Source organism: Pleurodeles waltl, chromosome 5, assembly GCF_031143425.1.
Source record: "Pleurodeles waltl isolate 20211129_DDA chromosome 5, aPleWal1.hap1.20221129, whole genome shotgun sequence".
NCBI lineage: Eukaryota > Metazoa > Chordata > Amphibia > Caudata > Salamandridae > Pleurodeles > Pleurodeles waltl.
This window is the reverse complement of record NC_090444.1, coordinates 614830498-614845036: the sequence shown is the minus strand read 5'-3', so window position 1 is coordinate 614845036 and position 14539 is coordinate 614830498. Positions and strand designations below refer to the sequence as shown.

Below are 14539 nucleotides of genomic sequence, written 5' to 3'. Positions count from 1 at the left end.
TCTTCGTTCACCTACAGATGGACTTTATTTACATACCTTTAGGCTGCTCAGTGGCCGTGGAGCTCACTTTGCCTGTTTTGTATGTATATAAAGCATTAGGGATAAAGCAACATTTCTACTGCACTTATTGTTCCAGGTCACCGTGCAAGGTTGAGTGTTATAACAGAAGGCTCAGGAATACATTAGCCATTGCTTTGGCCTGGGGCTCAAAGAAGGCAGAGACGTGTTAGATCTGCTCTTCATATGCCTACTCGAATCAATCAATGTTCCTGCCAACCTGGCCCATAAATCAATGATCTGTGGCTCCAACACGGGTAGAGTGTGCCTTGCTGCCCCTGGGAGGAGCACAGAATACAAAATGTTATGGCCATTTCACCCAAATCCCCCCACTATGGCATTGTGAGCTGTGGGCACAGGTTTGGGGCAAATGGTGCTCTCAGCAGAGACAGTGGGCAGTTCCGAACAACAGGCCGGTAAGTGCCAGGGTGACAGGAAATCTCACTAAACTGTAAGCTGAGTCAAAACGGTCCTGGATCAATAGACTTGACCAGCAACTAAGTGCCAGGCTGGCAGTGGGCTGGCCAGCAAACCTGCACCCTCCACCCTTTCCTTACACAGATAATCCTGGGGAGTCGCAGCCTGTAATCAGTGGTAGAACAAGGAGGCCACAGACATAAGAAGACCACCAGGCACAGAACTGAGGGGGATAATACCCCTGGGGAGCAGCAGCACACCTTTCGGCACATTATTCCTCAGAACTATCCGGCGGTAGATCCTGGACCTGCCTTTGCTTGAGGAGAGTGTGGCCGCCATTGTTGGTGACCATGGTTCTGTCCTGGATGGAGTGGAGCGATCTTCTCCTACCCCCACCCTCTCTATTCCTGGTGTGGCAATTGGGGTGGGACTCATTGATCACTGATCGTTATCTCTACTTGCAAGAGGCCTGTGGCTACATTAGCAGCTGCCAGGCTCTGTGACTTTGCTGCTCATCTGTGGCAGCAAGAGACATTACCAGTTAAACTGAGACTGCAGTAGCTAAAGGGATCCTTCCGATTCTCCTTCCTCGACTCCTGCCTCCAGCCTCTGAGGCCATTTTATTCATTTGTCTGGGGGTTTGGCCAGTGATAAGTTGGGATGGGACAGGGTGCCACCTGCCGCTACATTGCACTAGCTGTAAAGCGATTAAGCGGCCTCAGAAAACTTTGTTTGCTCCAGCCTACTTTTTCCCCTCATCCTCCTCTTCCCCTGTATCTTCCCTCCCTGTGCTACAGACAGTGTGCATGCTTATTAAAGATACATCTGAGACACTTGAGCAAGGGGCCATCTGAAAATCCGAGACATGGTAAGAACCTACCCTCCACATCATCGCAGCAGGGGAAAATTGTCTTCTGCTGAATCTAACATGGTAGGAAGCAATACTGCAGAAGCTAAAAAAGTCACCATCACCTCAGAGCAAATCTAGCATGCTGTCACAGACTCTTGCATGACCCTTGAAGGGCAGATTGAGAGTGTGGGGACTGAGGTGTGTCTTGCAAGCCAAGACTTAAGAAATTTGGATAATCACATGACACCTGCAGAAGGAAGACTCCTAGACGGAAGAGAAGGTCAGAGCCCTTCAAACAGAACTAACCCAACTTTATTAAGTCATAGAATGCCTGAAAAAGAGAGCAGAAGATGCCCACAGGTGCACCCGAGGGAATGGAGGCCACGCTGTCAAAGTAAATCTTGTTGACGTGGCCTCAATCCTCAATGCCTGCGACAGACTTATAAATAAATTTCATCATTGAAAAGGTGCACCATGCTCTGAAGCCCAGACCACCGCTGGGGTCGTCCTGAGCGCCATGATTGCAAAAGTGCTGAAATATTTGGACAACAATTTCATTCTCTGGGCTGCACACTCAGCCTCAAAATTAATGATGTTCCCAGATTATAAATGCAGCAGAAACGAAAATCGTTCATGGCAGTTGCACTTACAGCTTACCTACTTGTTCCGATATCCCAAGAAGCTGAAAGTGCTCCATCAGGGGAAATCCAATTTCTTCAAAAGACCCCAAAGCACCTGGAACTGGATTGAAGAAAAAAAAGGTAGTTAAGCCAAATACAAGTGAGCCCTTGCTGGCTGAGGGCCTTGAGAACGTAATGCCCCCTGCTTTTCCCAAAGAGCTATATAGAAGGGAAAGGAGATGACATTACTTTGTCTCCTGCCACTTGAAGATGCTTCCCCAAGAGGATGTGAGAGATGGAAAGGGGCTGAGACTTTAGCTGCCTTCACTGTGTATCCGAGGTGGGTCCATTCCTCCACTTCATTTGGGATTGCCCTGTCTTTACTGATTACTACTGATTATTACTCCAAGATGTAGCAATGCTATCAGAAGTCAGACAGGCCAGTGACTTGGAATTGTGGAAGGAGCGGTGGGTTATGTGGCTCATATCCATAGGTAGTCATACCAATAATGATTGCAAGGAGGTATGTTGCACAGAACTGGACACCTGCCAATGCACCTGCACTTGATGATTGGAGCAGCGGAATGGACTATTGTACCAAATCAGAAGAACCTGGCTACAAACAGCATGGCTGCTCTGGGAAGCATGGTGAAGTTTGGGGCTTGTGATGGGCACATTTAGGGAATATTCTACTGAACTGTGGATAAAGCATCAAAGTATACTATTCTGCTTTCTACCATTGGAATACTGTTGACTGGTGGAGATTGGAGCCCTACTGTGCTGTTTAAACAGTGCTGAGTGCTTTAATCTCTTTACTCTTAAAACAATAAACATATTTTTAAAAGTTGTTAGCCAAGATTTCTGCTCAATTCACCTTAAATGGCCCAATGCACTGTCTGTCACTCTTGTCGGTCAGAGCTGTACCTTCTGAGAAAACTAAACTCAGACCATATGAGATTATTATGGGCCACCCCATATTACTCTTACCTAAACCCCCAGTTTCTCCAACTTTCCTTGACTTGCAAATACGCGGACAAGTGATTCACTGTCTCTGCAATTTCCTTTCTCAGGTCCATGTTGCCCTGCTATAACACACCCTTTAGTGGGAATATCCAGGGCTGGGCCCATCAACAGAAGTCTAGTCTACAGCTTGGGTAGCACAGTCCCTACCTAGTCCTTCTCACCACTAACACTGCTATGAAGTACCCATGAATTCTTACATGGATATATTTCTTCCATTGTAAAAGGGCAACAGTGTATCTAGGCGCTGGTTCTCCTGTACATGTTGTGCGCACCATTGCTGGCCCACCTTCTGCTCCTGAAGTAAACAAAAAAAAGTAAAAGATGGGATGCTAAAATTAATCTCCCCCACTGGTAATTAATGATTATGGGCCACATCCTAGTCCATTGTTTCTGCGCAGACAATGCCACCTCAGATTAGACAGCCATATGCAAATCATTCTTGATTCTGCTCCAGCAGGAACAGTCCAGCCCAAACTGCCAAGCCATTTCATCTCTGAACCAGAACACAAACAGCCCAAGGCTGATTTCACCCTAGTCCGATGTAGCTTGGTTCCAGTGGTAAAGTGAGCACAGGACTTATGTCTGGGCATACCTGTCTCACTCAGGACGTCTTGTTGAAGTAACAAAAAAGAGATGGATGGAATGCTTGACTTAATCTATGTACTGGTAATTACTCAAGGTTGCATCCCCATCCAATCCCTCTCTGCCCACAATGCTACCTCATATTAGACCTACCCATATAGCAATCAGCCTTGATTATGCTCCAATAGAAATAGTACAGCCCAAACTAGTAAGCCTGGTCTTCTATAAACCAGACCAAATGTAACCCAAGGATGATTTAACCTTTGTTGGGGCTCATTGGTTAGTTGCAGCTTAGTTCCAGTGGCAAAGTGAGCATGAGACAGACGTTTGGGCATTTGTGTCGCACTTAGGGCATCGCACCGAAGCAAACCAAAAGTGATTGATAAGATGCTTAAATTAAGCTCAGCCACTGGTAATTACCCTATACCCAGTAAGGAGAGTATGCACATTGATTGGACTGGCTAAAAAGTGGCATTTGGTGCCACCACACACTGGTGCATTGCCAAAGCTGTGAGTCTCCTCCATCTCTAAGGCCACCACATGGTGTGTGTTTGACTCAGCCGATACAGCTGCCAGAGGGGTAAACACCTCTGTTATGCTTGGCCATCACTCCTGGTTCATAATTCTTGCTTTAAGCCAAAGGGCCAACAACACCTCTTCAACCTGCCCTTTGACGGAGAGCATCTCTTTGGCCTGCAAGTTGATGAAGCGTTGGAAGAAATAAAGACGGACATTGATTCGGCTAAGGCCATAGGTGCCCTTCAAGTATCATCAACCAGAGTGGTCTTTCTGAGGCATTAGGCTATGGCAGGTTGATAGGTACCTCCCCTGAGCCAACACAGCTGTATCATGGATAGCAGCAGGTTTATCATCAATATCAAGGTAGGGATTACACACAGGGTACCAAGGATCAAGCCAGAGCCCCCTCCCCATCCAAGAGAGCCTCTACCTCTGAACATTGAATTTCTCTGCATCCCCTCCTAATCACACAACACCGGTTAGTGGGGGCAGGAAAGCTCCAACCATTTATTCCCTGCAGGGAGGAAATCACTGCAGATCTTTGTATTGTTTTATCAAGCATGATTACTGCCTCAAGCTCACCAAACATCCCACCCTGCACACATGCCCTCAACCCAGAACACTCCGTCGTACTACAGGAGTAGGTCCAGGTGCTCCTTCTCCTTCTGGAGGAGACCACAGAGTCAGTGCTCGCCAAAAGGGCAAAGACATCTATTCCCTGTACTTCCTCATCCCAAGAAGGATGGATCCTTCCTGCTAATCCTCTATCTCAGGCCACTGAACAGATACATTCTCTCAGAACATTTCATTATGGTCACACAATAGGATGTCATCCCCCTTTTCATGGCTACACTAGACCTGAAGGACACCTACTTTCACATCTACTCAGCTCCTTGGCACTACCCACGTTTCATAAGTGGCTAGCAGTACCAATTCAATTTGTAGCCCCTCAGTCACCATAGCCTCAGTGTTTTCACCAAATGTCTAGATGTGGTAGCTGCCTATCTCAGATGGGTGGGTTCGCGTCTTCCCCTACCTAGATGACTGGCTGATCAAGAGTGCAAGCAGACAGGAGTTCCTAGCCCACAGCCAAACTCCCATCTATCTCCTCCACGGCCTGGAGTCAAGTGCAATCAAGTCCCAGCTCCAGCCCCTTCAGATCCTACCCTAAATGCAGTTACAGCCAATGCCTACCAAAGTGATCAATGGGTGGTGGGATTTTAGCAACTACTTCCTTCGTTTCACCCACTCCCTCCTCTCACAGTGTGAATAATGATGTGCCTCCTTGGTATGATGACCTCCTGTACAGCCATAGTCCCTCACACAAGGCTCCATATGCGCTCCCTTCAAGAGTGCCTTTCGACACAATCGTCACAAGTGGAGAGTCAATGGGACAATCTAGTTTTGGTAAGAGTCAGCACCCACCACTCTGCATTGATGCAACCACTAATTGTGTGGGAGCGCTTTGCTGACCAAATTCGAGAGGTGACTATCACTACGGACACATCACTTGCCGGGTGGGGAAGGACTCACCTAGGAGGCATGTCAGTGGACACCTCATCTGTGGGGTCCCCACATCAGCCATCTGGAACTTTAAGCCATACAACTGGCCCTTAGAAGTTTTCTCCAAGACATGGAGGGCAATGTAGTCCTGGGACAAACAACAACTTGAGCACCATGTTTTATCTTCAAAAGTAAAGTGAGACACACTCTGCAGCTGTCAGCACTGATGCAGCAAAATTGGCACTATCAAGTGTAACACCTAGGGGAGTGCCTCCTGGGGATGGACAATATCTTTGCAGACCTCCTCAGCAGGATGCAAATGTGAACTCCATCCCCAAGTAACACTTCCTTGCTCTCAGCGGTGGGCAGTCCCACACATAGACCTCTTTGAAACTTGCAAAAACACAAAATGCCTAAACTTCACCTCCAGGTTTCCACACCACCAGTCCATGGGCAATGCTCTGTTGATTTAATCATCAGAGATCTTTGTATTTGCTTTTTCTCCTCTTCTACTTCTACAATATGTAGTTAGGAAACTGCAGCAAATAACATCACCTTTTTGCTGGTGGCTCCGACATGGGCCAGCCAACCGTGGTTCTCAACCCATTTAGAAATATCCATTGTTCTATATTAGAAGCTGCCCAACAGGCCAGACATTCTTACACAGAACCAAAGCAGAGTGAGAACAGATTCCAGGCAGCTCAGCCTAACAATCTGGCTCCTACTTACCTTAACTTGCTTAAAGAGTGTGTGAACATACTAAAGGAAGTCTGTATGCGCACTTGCTATGCCTTTAAGTGGAATAGGTGTGTTCACTACTGTACCTTATAATTATACCAATGGTTTAAGACATGTTTTGTTACCTCTTACATTTGCGAACGTCAGGACTTGCCTACACTTTGATTCGGCTACACCTAGTCACTGTTGCTGCATATATGCAGAACAGGAAACACTCCTCACTGTTGAAGATCCTGGTCATCAAAGTCTTCATACAGGACCTAAAACGCATCCTCCCAAATAGGGTGTCACCTTTCCCAGTCTGGAACATCAACGTTGTCCTCGCCAGACTCATGAGCTCTCCTTTTGAACCACTACACTCTTGCCCTTTCCCCTTCCTAGTACCCATAATGCCCTGTAATGAGCCTCAGGCTCTTGCACTTCAAGAGCCTTTGTTCCAGGTCCACACAGACCATGTTGTACTCAGGACTAACCCCAAATTCCTACTCTTCACCTCAACCAACCAATTGAGTTTGTCTTCTTCCCTCAGTGTGACTCAGTAGCAGAGAGCATTACACATGCATGACATCAAGTGTGTTCTTATGCATTACGTAGATAGGACCAAGTGCTTCGGGAAAACACAACAGCTTTCTATTGCCTTTACACAACCACATAAAGGTCACTCCATATCAAAGGCAGGTATAGCTAGGTGGATCGTCAAATGCATCCAGACTGGTACCTTAAAGCCAAAAGAACCCTACCTGCCCCTGTACTTCTTTACCTGTAAACTAGACACCACTATGGCATTCCTTCGCAACATTCTCCTAGCTTACATCTGCAAAGTGCCACATAAACAACTCTGCACACCTTCATGGATTTTTTGGATATAATGGCATGCCATCAGGTTAGAGTTGGTCAAACTGTGCTAAGGACTCTATTTCAGACCTCTGCACCATTGACTGGCTAGACACTGCTGAAGGGAGTATTGCTTTACATTCAGTGCTCTACAGTCACACATTCTATGAATGGATTCTTTTACTTACCCTGTAAGCATCTGTTAGATGCATTTAGTGCTGTAGATTCATGTACGCCTAGCCACCTACTCAGACGCCAATGCTTGCTGCAGATACATAACCTACATAATTAGGTACCTACTAACACATGGTCACTCTACTATCTGGCTCACTACTCATACCTACTCTCACCCGCTGTACGAAAAACAATCTAGTTGGTGTCTATGCACGTTCACTACTAGATGAGTAACAGAGGCGTTGTGACTTTAAAGACTTCTTCAAAGAAAAATAACATGCAGCAGTCCGAGCCTAACTCTAGATGGCAGTAGCATGCAGAGTATGTGAATCTACAACACTACATGCAACAAACTGATTGTTACAGGATGAGTAACATAGGGCCAGATGTAGAAAGCTTTTTGCACGTTGCTAACAGCGAATTTCGCTGTTTACGATGTGCAAAAAGCACATCACATTGCACAAACCTCGTTTTGCGATTCGGTTACCTGGTTACCGAATCGCAAAACGGGTTTGCGAGTCGCAGTTAGGAATGGGTGTTCCCTTCCTAATTGCGAGTCGCAGTGCAATGCAGGATTGGTTTGTGAACGCGGTTGCAAACCAATCGCATTTTGCACCCTTTTGAAATGGGTGGTAACCCATTTGCAAAAGGGAAGGGTCCCCATGGGACCCCATCCCTGTTGAGAATGGCACTGCAAGCATTTTTTCTGAGCAGGCAGTGGTCCTATGGTTTTTGTAATGCATCTCGTTTTCCTTTAAGGAAAATGGGCTGCATTGCAAAAAAAATGCTTTATTAAAAAGCAGTCACAGACATGGTGGTCTGCTGTCCGCAGCTGGCCACCATCCCTGTGAGGGCTGCCATTCGCAAGGGGGTCGCAAATTGCGACCCACCTCATGATTATTCATGAGGTGGGCATTTGCGACCCCCTTGCGAATCGCAGATGGTGTCAGGGACACCATCCAACATTCAGAATTGCGACTCCCAAATTGCGGGTCGCTCTGACTCACAATTTGCGGGTCGCAATTCTAAATGTTGCTACATCTGGCCCATAATCCTTATGTACTAAGATACCAGTTTTTCATCTTTAATAAATACACATTTTTAATAAGTGCCTCAAGGATGAGATTGCAGTGTTTATCAACCTTGAACGTATACTACAACCATACAAGGACATATTCTGCCATTCCTGTGCATTTATCATTATCCAATAGCAGGACTGTCCATCATATGTCAATGGGTTCTATCGCAATCATGCCAAAGATAGCCATAAGTATGTCAACAATGTCCACAAAATCATTAAAATGGAATCGGTTTATCAAGGATGGGATAATAATATGACAGTTCTAGCTATATGGCCACAATATACCAGTGTCATCATTAAGCGACCTATATCCCATCCCATCTCTTAGCTCTTTCCACACACCCACACTCGCTGACAACTTATACCCACCCTCTTAACCTTGATAGTTCCTGTCTTTCTCTGCGCTCCTCTCTTAGCCACTGTGTGGTTGCATATACAGGTTGCTGCAGGATAGAGGAGACAGGCCCCTGGTGCTAACTCCAGGCCTACAAGTGTTTAGGAAATGACAAGCAGAACCCGGAAGCTTAGACGCAACCTAGTACCCACACGCAGCAGGCTGTGGCCTGAGGGAGGAATCCAGAGGTACAGGGAAAAGGCCGGCACCTGCAAAAAGCAGGATGAGGCATGACTTAGACAGTTAGTGATTTGCACAGGCAGCAATGACTGCTTTGCGCCTGGATTTTATGTTCTTCTTCCATTAGCGTACCGTCTGAAGGCTCTGCCAATAAGAGGATGTGTTATCTATGAGAATGGAGGTCGGCCCAGCTGCTATGCCACTTACTGGTACAGGAGAGCAATGCCAACTTATCTAGATCCAGTCTGGAACAGCGGCAATCAAAGGGTGAAGAAGTTGCAGGTAGATAGTGTCCACCGGAACGATCCTTAACAAAAGTAAGTAACTAGTTCTTTTAGCACTGAGCTCTTTAAAAAGTGGCATTGCCTGCCTGCCCTGGCTAATCATGACCCTACTTGGTTATGCCCACAGTAAAGCAGTTTTTATCATAAATTAACAATTTAATAAAGGGTGTTGAAAGGGAATTTAGATTTTGTTTTTATATAGTTTATGGTCAGGAAAGCTATTGAGCTAGCCTGTCATAATTAATAGCTGCTTTTCTACTTCTGTTTACAGTGGAACACATTTTTTGTGTTTACTTGGGCAGCAGTTTTCTGTGGGTGGGTGAGCATTTTAGGTGTTAAATAAAAGTGCATATTGATGGCTGTGAAACTCGATAAGCATACATCAACAATTTTATATTGGAAGCTTGATGAAGTGTTGTGAAATCTGTTGCTATAGTTACGTACCAAAATATGTCTACTTTACTGCTGTAAAACCTCTTTCAAATGTAGGTGACAAAGATGTTTATTATTCATATTAATAACACAGTGTCCTTTCCACTAGATAGTTGAAGGAAAACAAATAACAGCTGAACTGAACTTGGGGCTATATCTATGTACTGTGTGCTAGCTAATGCCAGCATGTAATGGAAGCAAGATTGTGTATTGGTACTGAGCCTCATAGAAAGGAATCTTTGTTCCCTGTTGGTCCTGCATGAACAAGTCATTTTTGCACAGCCACTTCAGAAATACACTCTTTGGGTTTTATTAGTACTGAACGGTACCATATAGGAAGCAGAATTAGTACGCTGAAAATGCTGAACTTCAGCATCATGGCAGACAGCGCTCCTCTACTTTTCCATAATGTACTTTATTGGCAGAGGATCTCAGTTCTGTTTTATATCTCACATGTAAGGATATGACCCCACAATCTTGGTTCTTCAAACTGTTTTTCTGACACAATTTTACCATAGACTTTATTTTTTTCATTCAACAATTTCATGTCTACCAATAATTTTCTGGTGATTTTAGGTGAAGCTTTTTTTGCTGGTTTCAACGTGAACATATTATCATTATTGCTACAGTGGCCTTCCTGAAAGAGGGCTGAAATCAGAATGCCTAGTTTGTCAGCCTCATTCACTCACTACAAATAGTCCTTTTTTTAGGCTGGAAATATACAAAAGAACATGATCAACGTGAAACACCCCTCACAGGAATGCACAATGAAGCTCCGGGATCTGTGAAGTAAAAAGAGAAGAAACAATACTTATGGAAAATAGATCATTCCTTTCAATGCAAGGTTCTCCTTCTAGTGGCTTGTCCAAAGAGAAACTAGGGAAACAACTGAGAGTTCTTAATCATTGTTCCTGATATTCTCCATCAGCGCTGAGGTGCTCTGAGTCTTGAAAAAGCTCTGCTGCCGCTTGTTCACTATCATTGACAATATCAGCATTAAAGCACTTCTTGATGCCTAAGATTTAGGAGTGAGCAATAAATTCTGCTCCACCTGCAAAGTTGGTCGAGTTTTGGCCACTCCCCATTACGCTTGTAACATGGAGTTCGGGCCAAATAACGGCAACTGCTGCAGGAGTTTTTCTTGCGTGTGTCTTGCCAGTGGTAAGGTGCCATGTGCGATCGAGAATTGGCATTCCCTAGCATGACTTTTGGGTGCTAGGAGAGCACACCGGCAATACTTTCTCACTGCGAACAGTCACAGGTGGTTGCAACCGTTGACGGTGAGAAAGCTGCCGCTCAAGTAGTATATGTACTAGACTGGCAGCAAAATCAACTTAAGCAGCAGTGCCGTCTGGTGTGGCGTGTGGTACAGTTTGCGCTGATTTTTCAGTGCGGAGCGAGCTCTCATCTCTAAAAATCAGTGCCGATTTCTGCCCATTCGTTGAACTCTGCAGAATCTTGCAGAGTTTTCATGTAACTCCGGGGAATTCCACAGAGTGAAACTCTGAGTTCCGCCCACCCCTAGTAAGGTCTTGATGCAGACACATCTTTGATGGTTAAGCCCTCCTCATTGAGAAGATTCTCATTGATATAATTCAAATAATTAGCACAAAGGCGTGAACATACATCTGACTCAGTTGGTGCAGTAGAAGTTGCTCCCATCTAAACTATAAACTGATAGTGAAAGACATTTTGATACCTAGGGTGCCACCTCCCCCTTTGGGGGCTTTTGCATGAAGAGTCTACTCTGAAATAATGCAGCTTATCTTCACAGCACTCATCTTTGCATAGCTTATATTGCTGGCAAACAAGATATTCCTCTGGCCATATAGCTCCATGATGTTCAAGATCGTAGTAGTACACTCCAAGGTGTTCTGTAACATTAATTAACCATGGAAAGCTCATGGAAGAGGTCTAGGACACCAAGAATGGTCTGTGCTTGGACAAGAGACGTCATGTCATTGCCTGCTGTATTGAGCTTCCATTTCGAATGTAATGTTTTTTTTTTTTTTTAAATTTAGGGCAAGGTCTTGACTCGGACCGTTGATTATCTTTTCTGCACTCATCTCTCCCATCTGGAGTATGTTGTGTCTCCTCCACTAACTCGTCCAGGTGGCCTTTTGCAGCTGTTTTCTTTTCCATGTATTTGAGGATTAAATAGGATTTTTTTTATTATTGTTCCTATGTATAGCTGACTCACCCAACATCTCCCTAGAGTTAGTCCATGCTTTATAAATATTTTTAAAATGTAACATTGAAATTAATATCTTCATTGATATCCTGGTGACACGTAGGGATCATAGAGCAAGCAGTATTAAGGACATGTTTGGTCACAAACCTGTGATTCGTAAAATCCCGTGGTTTGCAACATCACTTTGTCTTATGTGCTATTTCAAATAGGATTAGCGACCCAACTTAACTGCAGTTTTGAAAGGAATATTCCTTCCAAACTGTTGGTCGGTGTGGTATGTGTCAGTAGTTTGTGACTAAAATTCCAGTTGCAAATCATTTATCAGTAATCGACTCCCAAGTTGGTGTGGTGATTTGCACACAGGAATGCGTGCCCTTTGTACCCATGCCATTTTTTAGCCTGATTGGCCCCTCAACTTAAACAAAAAAAAAAGTTTTTTTTTTTTTTTTTTTAATTAATTTATTTCTTGTTTTTAGGAACCCTTGTTCTTTTAAAGAACACTGATTGCTTTTAAGAAGCTTTGGAATGTATTCGAAAGGATTTGTGGTTTATTGTCCCTTGCAGGTTACAACCCCTATAATTGCATCCCATTACAGTGTCAGATTGTGACCTGCGTAATGAATGTTAATTAGGCAGGTCATTCTGCGAACCTACCTCTTGGTACATAGATTAGGTTGAAAAATCTGATTCAGTTCCAAAAAGTGGGTGCACCTTTTGCGGCCGATTTTGGGGAATCAAGTCTTAGTACATCTGGCCCAATTTATTGTATTTGTGGCAGCTTTCTGCACTTTACAGGGCTAAAGTGGCTCTAACTGGATATTACCCTCTTCTTAGGTTTTAGCATTAATAATTTGTGTGCTTGCAGCTGATGATACAGTGTGCCAGCTGTAGGGGAGTTGCCCTTCTTGTCATACAGCACTTTTTTACTTAAAATATTTTGGCAGTGAGTTTTGGTGAATTGATGCTTGTTCGCCATCATAAACAGTCTTTTCACACTTTTTACACTTTGGCACCTTGTCCTAACTTTACACATATGTGCAGTGGAATTTTTACTATGTAGACTGACTTTGTTTCCTGTTGACAGCCCGGGATAATGATTATACAGACTGCTTCTCATTGCTGGTTGCTAACCCCCATTCATGTCACATGATTTTGTATGCACCACATGGTCAAGCTAGTCAGTTTTAGCTATATTTCCCTGTAAAGTAAGGACTATGATTTAGTGATAGTGATAATGTGGAATATTTAATTGTAACCTTCATCGTACATATTCTTTCTAATCGTTCGCAGTCCAGATGACTCCTTATTCATGTACATTTTGTGCTTCAGTGTGATCCTGCTTGGGTATACTGAACTGGAGTTTAAGTGTGTATACTCGGATCAAGGAAAGGGAATATGTTTATGTTTATTTTTATATGTGCAATTGCATTGCCAATTCCCTAGACATAATTCTCTTTAAAAATGTATGATTGTAGCAAGGAAGAGTAGCAATCATGAGTGATAAGACGGCAGGTCAGTGACACGTATGCTTTTCTCATACATCACCCTCCAAGTATTTAATCTTTCAGTACTATAAAATACAAGGTGAAAAAAGTTAGAATAACTTGCACTTTTAACCTCCTCTTTACTACATCATGCCCCTTTAACCTTTGATAGGACACTGTTAGGCTATCCTGTTTTAGGTTTAAACCTATAATAACAGATAAACCCTACCAAATGGGAAATAACCCTCATGAGTGTAGACATGTAAAACCTGATAGACCCATGTACAAACACAAACTAAAATGCAATTCAAAGAAAGGATGGTGAGAGAGAATGAGTCATTTTCATTACTTTCGGAAGGGGCCAACACAGCGTAATGTTATATACAAAATGGCAGCACTAAAGACTGGTTTAAGATTATTCTGCTTGAGTGTTATTTAGGGATATCATGAAAATATTGCTTCTTATCCCTTTTGTTTTCTCCAGTTGTGTGTGCTTGGATTAAAGGTGCACGGTTTAGAAACATGTTTCAGGTATGATCTATTTATTTCATGCGCTGTAGAAAATCTGGCAAAATTGAAATCACATTTGATCTTTTGGCAGTGTTTAATTCTTTCCCTGGTCACTGATTAGTGAAGTGGTTGGCTCATTCGAGTCTTGGTCAATATGCACTATTGCGTTTACTTAGAGACACAGAATGGGTTAGCACCCTTTTCTAATAAGTCACTATTGACAGTAGGTCACTTGCTAAACACCCCAGGCTTTAAGCATTCAATGCAGGTTGTAGCAATAAATACCTGTGAAAACATGACACAAGATTTTCTACCGACCAACAAAATCCATTGCTGCAAAGTGTCTCATTGTTATATCTGATTGTTTCAGCTAATCCTGACTTTTTACCCAACTGCACTTTTTTGCTAGGATTTTTGAGCCATAGTTACAGTATTAATGGCAAATTTTTAAGTCTCAGACTACAGCGTGATCTCGGGTAAACGATCAGGGCTGACTTAAAGAGAAACATTTGCCATGGGGAAGACTTGGCAGCTATAAATATCGACACAGCAGCAGCAGTACCTTAAGGTAGTCAGGCAAACAGTGCAGAAGAGCAGTGGTGCCCATGCTTAAAGCATCAGATTTTATGTGTCTTAAAATACAAGACTACATATTTTCTGGAGTAG

The 14539-nt window shown here is 43.8% G+C and overlaps 1 protein-coding gene and 1 long non-coding RNA gene across 4 annotated transcripts in view; one reads left to right on the top strand and one right to left on the bottom strand.

Moving 5' to 3' along the window:
• The window catches only part of SDCCAG8 (SHH signaling and ciliogenesis regulator SDCCAG8), a 1349628-nt gene that overhangs the window by 432979 nt on the left and 902110 nt on the right, over positions 1–14539 (top strand). The gene's annotated exons all lie outside the window — the stretch shown is intronic.
• Positions 1–14539, bottom strand: part of LOC138295871 (uncharacterized) — a 207512-nt gene that overhangs the window by 155692 nt on the left and 37281 nt on the right. Inside the window, exon 2 of one of the 2 annotated variants that reach the window (XR_011203704.1) lies at positions 1986–2065. The exons of the other annotated variant lie outside the window; for it this stretch is intronic. This is a non-coding gene — a long non-coding RNA (uncharacterized lncRNA). The remainder of the gene's footprint in view (positions 1–1985; positions 2066–14539) is intronic. 2 annotated transcript variants of the gene reach the window in all.